An 11,551-nucleotide genomic window follows, 5' to 3' on the forward strand; every position below is an offset into this window, starting at 1 on the left:
TCACTCAGAGGCAAGAAGCTGATTCCACAGACCATTCGACTGGTCAGTTCTGAAGCCAGAGGGCAGAGAGCATAAAGGCAGTAGGGCCCTGTGCCATTTACTAACATAAAGCACACAGGCACCTTGTGTGTCTTGGCAAGAAAGTATCAGGAAGTAATCCAAAAGAAAAGGACTGCAGTCACTAGCCTGTGTTGATTATGGAACTCCTTTGCTTTCCTGTCACTTGAAATTTGAAATGGTAAACGGCGTTTAGTGGGTGAAGTGGAGGGAGGGGACAGTGAAGGGAGCTCTGTCTCAGTCTCCACAGCAAAATCAGCTGGGATTGTATGTTAAAAGCAGTGGACACAGTCAAGCAAATCCAGAGTATTATTAGCCCTAAATGATGTGTGATGGAAGAATCTCATTCTGCAGCTCTCTCCTAGCCCTTAGTTCACAAGGGAGATAAACACTGGTGCCCCTACCTCCCTGCCCATTTCACCGTGTGGACTAGGGCTATAGCCTCAGGGCTCTAAATGGTCAAAACCCACCAAGTTTTGGTGCATTTTCTACCTCAGTCTCTTGATCTAGGGTATGGCCTGTGAACAACTTACCACATTTTTAAACCTTTATTGCTTTTAATAGGAAAGTAGACTCAGGTGTGTGTGAGCAGCCCACTCACCTCTGGCCATGGTTCCTTCAGATCCGGATGATCTCACCCACACTGCACAACCCTTGGTAAGCAGCCAAAGCTTGAAGCTGGCTTGCTGGTATAGCCTGGATAATTTAACAACTTTAAATGGAAAGCTCTTGAGGAAAGGCCCATTTTTAACTTGCTTTTAGGACAGTGCCTACCCAGGCCAGTAGAATCCAAACCTTGAACAACCTTGAGCACTCCATCAGAAAAAACAAAACTAAAATGATAAAGATAAAACAAATAAAAGTTGAAATTTTTTGTTTCCATATTTCAGTGGTACATCTTGCCCACATTTTCCTCCAGGCCAAGGTCTCTTGAAGACAGGTACCATGTCTTTTCTTGTAACCTAGTACAGTACCTTAAAATTAACGGTCCTCCGTGTTGTTGAATGACTGACACAATAAATTTGTAATTAGGACTTACTCCAAAGAGAAAATAATAGTTACAATAGGAAGACAAGGGCAGTGTTGAGGGAGCTGGGAATCCAGAGACCTCCATTTCAGTCAAGGCTCTGCCACTAGCTGTGACACCTGGGTTATTGGCTTCGTGTTTCTTTCCCTCAGTTTCCTTATTCGTATAATGACATAGTTGGATTGGCTGGCTTCTAAGCCCTTAACTGGCTCTACAAATTCCATGAAATGCTTTATTTACTCTCTCCTGTATATACATGAGCCAATTGCACTGATAAGCTAGAGTCTGGCTTATTAGTAGAGCTGATAGATGAACACAACAGCAGTGTCATAGTAGTGGCATAATCCAAGTATGACGGGAAAAGCACATACAACTGGAGAGGAAGAGTTGAGGGTTGAGGGGGCGGGTATAGTTAAGGTCAGAAACTGGAACCCTGAAGTAGGTTCTGGATGTTGACTGAAGGGAGGAGAGAGAGAAGTTCCTTCGAAGGTGAGCATGGATCACTGAGTGACTGGAGTTAAGTCCACCTGGATGGGATGATTTATTTGTAGAGGGGACCAAGGAGAGGCAGGCTGGTAAGGCAGATGCAGTAAGGCCAAACTCTTAAAATGATACATTGAACATCAGACTGAAGTCAAGGAGTGTGGACTCAGTCCTTGGAGATAAGGGCACTATTGAAACATTTAGCAAGAGGCATTAGGTATTAAAGGATAACTCGATCAGGAGAAAAGAGGTCACTTAGGAGACTCATGTCTACCCTGATTCTGCAGCTCTGAATGCTTCCACATTCGTTTACAAGCTTGGCAATGACTGCTGGGCAGCTCGTTTGAGGCACTATCACTTTCATTTCCCAAGTTTTAAAAGCTGTCACTATTACTACACTGTAATTGTCACTTATTCTGACATTAGCATGAGAATTATACACAAGTAAGAACATTAATGGTTGACTTATTCTACATCCAAACAACCAGGCACCAACTCCCACTGATTTTTCTTAGGTATGTAATGCTCAAGAAAGCCCTTCAGTGATGCCCACTGCTGGTAGAATGAACATCAAGCTCTTTGCACAGCATTCAAGGTCTTCCATGAACTGCTCTGCCTCTTTCTGGTTTTCTCCCTCATTAGACACACCCTATAGGCTAAACCCCACATGACTTACGGTTTGGCTCAAAGCCCCAAAATGTTTGCGTCCTTCTTGTCATTATTCCTGTGTCTTATTCAGATTCCCGCCTTCAGCACTCAAAAGACAGTATATAGCACATATTTGTGGTTGACCAAATCATTCCTTACATTTGCACAGTAGAGTGCAAAGTGTTTTGAATACATTATCACACTCTTCCCCAAACAATCCTGTGATGTAGATGATTTCATATTATTTTATGGAAGAGAAAAATAGACTTAGAGACATGAAAACGTCTTGGCAAAATCAAACGTGTTCAAGTGAGAGAGCCAGAAAAACTCTGGTCTTCTGGCTTCTAAATTTCATTCCTTTCAGTTTGTTGAATGCATGGTATCCAGAAACATGGGGAGAAATACACTTAGAAGTAACAGAAAAATCTACTGGATGTTACAAATGAAAAGTCAAAGTCACAAACCACAAAATAAATTGTAGATTTAAATAATCAGCAGAGTAGACCAGCTTACTAATTTGGTGCTATTGACGTGCATGGAAGTTGGTGAACCTGTTAAAACACAGCAACAATCCATTCCCTATCTACCTTTTGAGGACACAACTGAGAACCAAGAATCAAAAAGACTTTCACACACCTCAAATGTGGTTAAGTCTACCATTAATGCACTGTATTGAAATGCTCTTGATCTCAATGTCTATTTCCTCTTAGTTTAGGTGCATTTCTAAAAAGCTTGGTTATGACAAAAACAGTGAATGCCAGATGTGCTGTTTGTTGCTGTATCCTTAATCCTGGAACACTTCATGGCATGTAGTAGGTGCTCAACAAATATTTCTCTGCAACTTGTTTTGGGTGCTGTAGAGTTAGTGCTACATATCTATATTGCTAAAATTGCTGGATGTTGGCATCTTGACTTATTGCCACACAAGGATTCCCTGCTGCTGGGCCCAGCTACCACTTGGGTCTCCCAATTGCAAGGAGTAGTAATAGAAAAGAATCACAGTAAACTGACTAGGGGTGGGTCCAAAGCATGTTTCAGTCACTACCTCAGTGGTCATTTTGCAGCAGGCTGCCCACAAAAGTGGTAGCTATGTTGAGTCTCATCCTTGGGTTGAAAAATCCAAGATAAAATACCCTCCTTGGGCTTGTTTGTGGTGATGTTTCATCCTTCCAAACTGGAAGACAGGAAGGCAGTTAAGGCACCAAATGAAGGCCAGATTTAACCTTTAAGACAAAATTTATAGATCTGGTGGGGTTCTGTGACATGTAGGTACTGTGGTTTTGTGAAGCCGGTACTGAAGTGTGTGATGTTAAGACCTCTACCCCCAAAGTTCTAGTCTTCAAGCACGTCAGCTCTTCCTATTCTGCTAAACACTATATTCTAGACATTAAATACATAAGGCACTAAAAAGTAGCAGAGTCAAACAGAGAAAAGACTTGAGAGTCACTCAGTAGGCCTGGAATCCTGGCCCATTTCCTTATCTTTATAATACGGGTGGTACCACCAACTACTACCACCACCAACCACTGCTGCTGCCACCCAGCATGTTGTAAGGGAGGAAGTTAGATAAAACGCAGGCAAGTTATGTGCTATACATAATGGAGACATCCTCATTTAGCACCTCAACAATCCTAACGCCTGGGTGATGAGAAAATCCTGGTTGGGCATCTTTTAGTAACTTCAAAGATCTTTAAGATTTGTTCTAGCACTAACCTCACAGAATTCTCTGCAGCAGAACAAAGAGGCCAAATAAAGTAGTTTAACTTTATGATACTTGTTTAAGTCTATTCAAAGTGTACATAGAGGGTTCACAAAAAATTTCTTAATCGGAAGACAATGCAAATGCCAACAATATGACTCCTCTGGTAGTCTAGTTCAAACAATGACGAGAAAATCTGGAAGACACTATAAACACAATTCAATTAAAAAAGCTAGTTAGAAGTGCACCTTTCCAATTTTGGAGACTGGTTCAAGATGGAGGAGGAGAAGGACATGCACTCACTCCCAACTTAGAATCACAACTAACTGCTGAAAAATCATTAACAGGAAGACACTGGAACTCACCAAAAAAGATACCCCACATCCAAAGACAAAGGAGAAGCTGCAATGAGACGGTAGGAGGGGTGCAATCACAATAAAATCAAATCCCATAACTGCTGGGTGGGTGACTCACAAACCAGAAAACAATTATAGCACAGAAGTCTACCCACTGGAGGGAAGGTTCCGAGCCTCAAATCAAGGCTTCCCAACCTGGGGGTCCGACAACAGGAGGAGAAATTCCCAGAGAATCAGACTTTGAAGGCTAGCGGGATTTGATTGCAGGACTTCAACAGGACTGAGGAAACAGAGACTCCACTCTTGGAGGGCACACACCAAGTAGTGTGCGCATCGGGACCCAGGGGAAGGAGCGGTGACCCCATAGCAGACTGAACCAGACCTACCTGCTGGTGTTGGAGGGTCTCCTGCAGAGGCGGGGGGTGGCTGTGGCTCACCGTGGGGACAAGAACACTGGCAGCAGAAGTTCCGGGAAGTACTCCTTGGTGTAAGCCCTCCCAGAGTCTGTCATTAGCCCCACCAAAGAGCCCAGGTAGGCTCCAGTCCTGGGTCACCTCAGGCCAAACAACCAACAGGGAGGGAACAAAGCCCCACCCATCAGCAAACAAGCAGACTAAAGTTTTACTGAACTCTGCCCACCAGAGCAACACCCAGCTCTACCCACCACCAGTCCTTCCCATCAGGAAGCTTACACAAGCCTCTTAGATAGCCTCATCCAGCAGAGGACAGACAGAAGCAGCAAGAACTACAATCCTGCAGCCTGTGGAACAAAAACCACATTCATAGAAAGACAGACAAAATGAAAAGACAGAGGACTATGTACCAGGTGAAGGAACAAGGTAAAACCTCAGAAAAACAAGTAAATGAAGTGGAGATAGGCAAACTTCAGAGAAAGAATTCAGAATAATGATAGTGAAGATGATCCAGGACCTCAGAAAAAGAATGGAGGAAAAGATTGAGAAGATGCAAAAAATGTTTAACAAAGACCTAGAAGAATTAGAGAACAAACACCTAGAAGAATTAAAGAACAAACAAACAGAGATGAACAATACAATAACTAAAATGAAAAATATGCTAGAAGGAATCAATAGCAGAATAACTGAGGCAGAAGAACGGATAAGTGGCCTGGAAGACAGAATGGTGGAATTCACTGCCGTGGAACAGAATAAAAAAAAAAGAATGAAAAGAAATGAAGACAGCCTAAGAGACCTCTGGGACAACATCAGACGCACCAACATTCACATTATAGGGGTCCCAGAAGGAGAAAGGAGAGAAAGGACCCAAGAAAATATTTGAAGAGATTATTGTCGACAACTTCTCTAACATGGGAAAGGAAATAGCCACCCAAGTCCAGGAAGCATAGAGAATCCCAAGGAAAAACACACCGAGACACACAGTAATGAAACTGAGAAAAATTAAAGACAAAGAAAAATTATTAAAAGCCAACAAGGGAAAAACAACAAATAACATACAAGGGAACTCCCATAAGGGTAACAGCTGATTTCTCAGCAGAAACTCTACAAGCCAGGAGGGAGTGGCATGATATATTTAAAGTGATGAAAGGGAAGAACCTACAACCAAGATAACTCAAGGATCTCATTCAGATTCAATGGAGAAATTGAAAGCTTTACAGACAAACAAAAGCTAAGAGAATTCAGCACCACCGAACCAGCTCTACAACAAATGCTAAAGGAACTTCTCTAAGTGGGAAACACAAGAGAAGAAAAGGACCCACAAAAACAAACCCAAAACAATTAAGAAAATAGTCATAGGAACATACATATCGATAATTACCTTAAACGTGAATGGATTAAATGCTCCAACCAAAAGACACAGGCTCGCTGAATGGATACAAAAAGAAGACCTGTATATATGCTGTCTACAAGAGACCCACTTCAGACCTAGGGACACATACAGACTGAAAGTGAGGGGATGAAAAAAGATATTCCATGCAAATGGAAATCAAAAGAAAGCTGGAGTAGCAATACTCATAGCAGATAAAATAGGCTTTAAAATAATGTTACAAGAGACAAGGACACTATATTATGATCAAGAGATTAATCCAAGAAGAAGATATAAGAATTATAAATGTTTATGCACCCAACACAGGAGCACCTCAATACGTAAGGCAAATGCTAGCACCTATAAAAGAGGAAATCGACAGTGACACAATAATAGTGGGGGATTTTAACACCTCACTTACACCGATGGACAGATCATCCAGATAGAAAATAAGGAAACACAAGCTTTAAATGACACAACAGACCAGATAGATTTAATTGATATTTATAGGAAATTCCATCCAAGAACAGCAGATCACACTTTCTTCTCAAGTGCACACAGAACGTTCTCCAGGATAGATCACCCCTTGGGTCACAAATCAAGCCTTGGTAAATTTAAGAAAACTGAAATCATATCAAGCATCTTTCCCAACCACAACGCTATAAGATTAGAAATCAATTACAGGGAAGAAAACGTAAAAAGCATAAACACATGGAGGCTAAACAATACGTTACTAAATAACCAAGAGATCACTGAAGAAATCAAAGAGGAAATCAAAAAATACCTAGAGACAAATGACAACGAAAACACGACGATCCAAAACCTATGGGATGCAGCAAAAGCAGTTCTAAGAGGGAAGTTTATAGCAGTACAATCCCACCTCAAGAAAGAAGAAAAATCTCAAATAAACAACCTAAGCTTACACCTAAAGCAACTAGAGAAAGAAGAACAAACAAAACCCAAAGTTAGCAGAGGGAAAGAAATCATAAAGATCAGAGCAGAAATAAATGAAACAGAAACAAAGAAAACAATAGCAAAGATCAATAAAACTAAAAGCTGGTTCTTTGAGAAGATAAAATTGATAAACCATTAGCCAGACTCATCAAGAAAAAGAGGGAAATAACTCAAATCAATAAAATTAGAAATGAAAGAGAAGTTACAATGAACACCGCAGAAATACAAAGCATTATAAGAGACTACTACAAGCAATTCTATGCCAATAAAGTGGACAACCTGGAAGAAATGGACAAATTCTTAGAAAGGTATAACCTTCCAAGACTGAACCAGGAAGAAACAGAAACTGTGAGCAAACCACTCACAAGTAATGAAATTGAAACTGTGAAGAAAAATCTTGCAACAAGCAAAAGTCCAGGACCAGATGGCTTCCCAGGTGAATTCTATCAAACAAAGAGAAGAGCTAACATCCATCCTTCTCAAACTCTTCCAATAAAGTACAGAGGGAGGAACACTCCCAAACTCATTCTACGAGGCCACCATCACCCTGATACCAAAACCAGACAAAGATACTACAAAAAAGGAAAATTACAGACCAATATCACTGATGAATATAGATGCAAAAATCCTCAACAAAATACTGGCAAACAGAATCCAACAACACATTAAAAGGATCATACACCATGATCAAATGGGATTTATCCAGGGATGCAAGGATTCTTCAATATATGCAAATCAATCAGTGTGATACACCATATTAACAAACTGAATAAAAACCACATGATTAGCTCAGTAGATGTAGGAAAAGGTTTTGACAAACTTCAACACCCATTTAGGACAAAACCTCTCCAGAAAGTGGGCACAGAGGGAACCTACCTCATCATAATAAAGGCCATATATGACAAACCCACAGCAAACATCACTCTCAATGGTGAAAAACTGAAAGCACTTATTTCCTCTAACATCAGGAATAAGACAAGGATGTACAGTCTCGCCACTCTTACTCAACAGAGGTTTGGAAGTCCTAGCCATGGCAATCAGAGGAGAAAAAGAAATAAAAGGAATACAAATTGGAAAAGAAGCAGTAAAAGTGTCACTGTTTGCAGATGACATGATACTATACATAGGTAATCCTAAAGATGCCACCAGAAAACTACTAGAGCTAATCAATGAATTTGGTAAAGTAGCAGGATACAAAATTAATGCACAGAAATCTTTGGAATTCCTATACACTAACAATGAAAGATCAGAAAGAGAAATTAAGGAAACAATCCCATTCTCTATTGCAACAAAAAGAATAAAATACCTAGGAATAAACCTAAGGAGGTAAAAGACCTGTACTCAGAAACCTATAAAGACAGTGATGAAAGAAATCTAAGATGACACAAACAGATGGAGAGAAATACCATGTTCTTGGATTGGAAGAATCAATATTGTGAAAATGACTATACTACCCAAAGCAATCTACAGATTCAATACAATCCCCATCAAATTACCAATGGCATTTTTTACGGAACTAGAACAAAAAATCTTAAAATTTGTATGGAGACACAAAAGATCCCGAACAGCCAAAGCAATCTTGAGGGAAAAAAATGGAGCTGGATGAATCAGGTTCCCTGACTTCAGACCATACTACAAAGCTACAGTAATCAAGATAGTATGGTACTGGCACAAAAACAGAAATGTAGAGCAATGGAACAGGATAGAAAGCCCAGAGATAAACCCAAGCATCTATAGTCAACTAATCTATGACAAAGGAAGCAAGGATATACAATGGAGAAAAGACAGTCTCTTCAATAAGTGGTGCTGGGAAAACTGGACAGCTACATGTAAAAGAATGAAATTAGAACACTCCCTAACACCATACACAAAAATAAACTCAAAATGGATTAAAGACCTAAATGTAAGCCCAGACACCATAAAACTCTTAGAGGAAAATATAGGAAGAACACTCTGACATAAATCACAGCAAGATCTTTTTTGACCCACCTCCTAGAGAAATGTAAATAAAAACAAAAATAAACAAATGGGAGCTAATGAAACTTCAAAGCTTTTGCACAGCAAAGGAAACCATAAACAAGATGAAATGACAACCCTCAGAATGGGAGAAAATATTTGCAAATGAAGCAACCGACAAAGGATTAATTTCCAAAATATACAAGCCGCTCATGTAGCTGAATATCAAAAAAAGAAACAACCCAACCCCAAAATGGGCAAAAGGCCTAGACATTTCTCCAAAAATGATATACAGATTTGCAACAAACATATGAAAGGATGCTCAACATCACTAATCATTACAGAAATGCAAATCAAAACTACGAGGCATCACCTCACACTTGTTAAAATGGGTATCATCAGAAAATCTACAAACAACAAATGCTGGAGAGGGTGTGGAGAAAAGGGAACCCTCTTGCACTGTTGGTGGGAATGTAAACTGATACAGCCACTCTGGAGAACGGTATGGGGGTTCCTTAGAAAACTAAAAATAGAACTACCATATGACCCAGCAATCCCACTACTGGGCATATACCCTGAGAAAACCAGAATTCAAAAGGACACATGCACCCCAATGTTCACTGCAGCACTATTTACAGTCGCCAGGTCATGGAAGCAACCTAAATGCCCATATATATATACATATATATATATACACACACACACACACAATGGAATATTACTCAGCCATAAAATAGGATGAAATTGGGTCATTTGTAGAGATGTGGATGGACCTAGAGACTGTCATGCAGAGTGAAGCAAGTCAGAAAAACAAATATCATATATTAATGCATATATGTGGAATCTAGAAAAATGGTACAGATGAACTGGTTTGCAAGGCAGAAATAGACACACAGATGTAGAGAACAAACGTATGGACACCAAGGGGGGAAAGTGGTGGGGTGGGGGGTGGTGGTGACGGTGGGCTGAATTGGGAGATGGGTATTGACATGTATACACTAATATGTATAGAATAGATAACTAATTAGGACCTGCTGTTTAAAAAATAAAGAAAAAAAAAGAACTACACTGTATTTACAGGTTATATTCCAAAGCCAAGCCTAAGGCAAAAGCTGCAGTAAGTTAAAAATTGTTCTTGAAAAACTTAAAAGTGTGCCATGAGGGTGACAATACTATTTCTCTGTCAATAAACCCAACACAACAGCCAGATTTTCTCTCCAGCATCCCCTGAGATTAAGTAGTTGGCTTGTATGTGAGGTCATATTGTTTGTATGGTATTTCTCTTTGAACACCAGGAGAGAAATATGCTCAGTGCCTTTCAATATGGAGGAAACCAACGACCAAGTGAACTGCAAATCCACACTTCCCATCTCATCGTGGTTCTGGGGTGTAAATTCCCTGAGTGTAACAAGTGGAGCTGGCCATATTATTTAAATAAATGAGGGATGATTTTTTTATGGTTAAACACATATAGCTAACTTTCATGTGTGTATGACTGGCTGGGTTTTAGAAACACCCAGCTGCATATGGCTTCACTCTCTAGCAACTGAAAACAAACTTTTGGACCAGGGTCCATAGTAAAAAAAAAAAAAAAAAAATCATTTAAAACTGTAACCTACTACACACACACACACACACACACACACACGTCTGTGTGTGTATATACAATACATGCATATACATACATACACACATATATGTAAAAAGGTTCACAAAATATTTACCTTTATTACATCCTATGTATTTGATCTATTCCATTCTGTTCTACTTTCTTAAAATTTTTTTAGGTTGCAACTCAGTAGTTTTCTTGATGCCCAACCGGGTTACAACATACAGTTTGAAGAACATTGAACTGGAGTATTTCAAGCTCTTAACTACTCAGAGAATTATGTAGGGCAGTACCTGGGGGTTAAGAAAAACAATCAAGCAAGCACATTTGTCCATAATATTTTAATACTTTTCCACTTTTAAATACTGGTTTTAATTTTGTGATTGTAACATGGAAGATCCAACTTTATTATTTTTTAAAAACATCACCAGGATCATAAAGCTATTTAGAATACACTCTACACACTCCCAAGGTACTTTAAAATGATTATGTTTTGAGTTTGTAGATGAACAATGACAATAATCCAAATACACTGTCTGTACAACTTGGATCAAATAGTGGTGAAAGTGTTTAACTGGACAAACAACTGATAAGCTTAAAGATAATCAGCACAATTTCACAAGAGAACCAGCTCAGCCCAACTAAAATTTTCTCAATAGCAATTGACACTGATGTTGTATAGGAGTACAAATTAGTTGATGAAACTGAACAAATGGGAACCCCATTCCTCCTTTTCCTTCTTTTGTATTCCTACATCCCTCCCAGTCATCCTCTTCCTTGGTCTGGCTACCCCTGTGGCGAACCCAAATCAAGAGCTGCTATGACACCCTCCACCTCAAAATCAGGAGCCCTGAATTACAAGTGAAATACTGTGCTCTCTTGAACTGTACAGTGGGCACTCAGGGACAAAACCCCTCATCACCAATATTTTTCATGTTTCTATCACAGTACAAAAGAGTAACTGAGTAGAAAAGAGAGTA

Source organism: Globicephala melas, chromosome 3 (genome assembly GCF_963455315.2).
Source record: "Globicephala melas chromosome 3, mGloMel1.2, whole genome shotgun sequence".
Lineage (NCBI taxonomy): Eukaryota > Metazoa > Chordata > Mammalia > Artiodactyla > Delphinidae > Globicephala > Globicephala melas.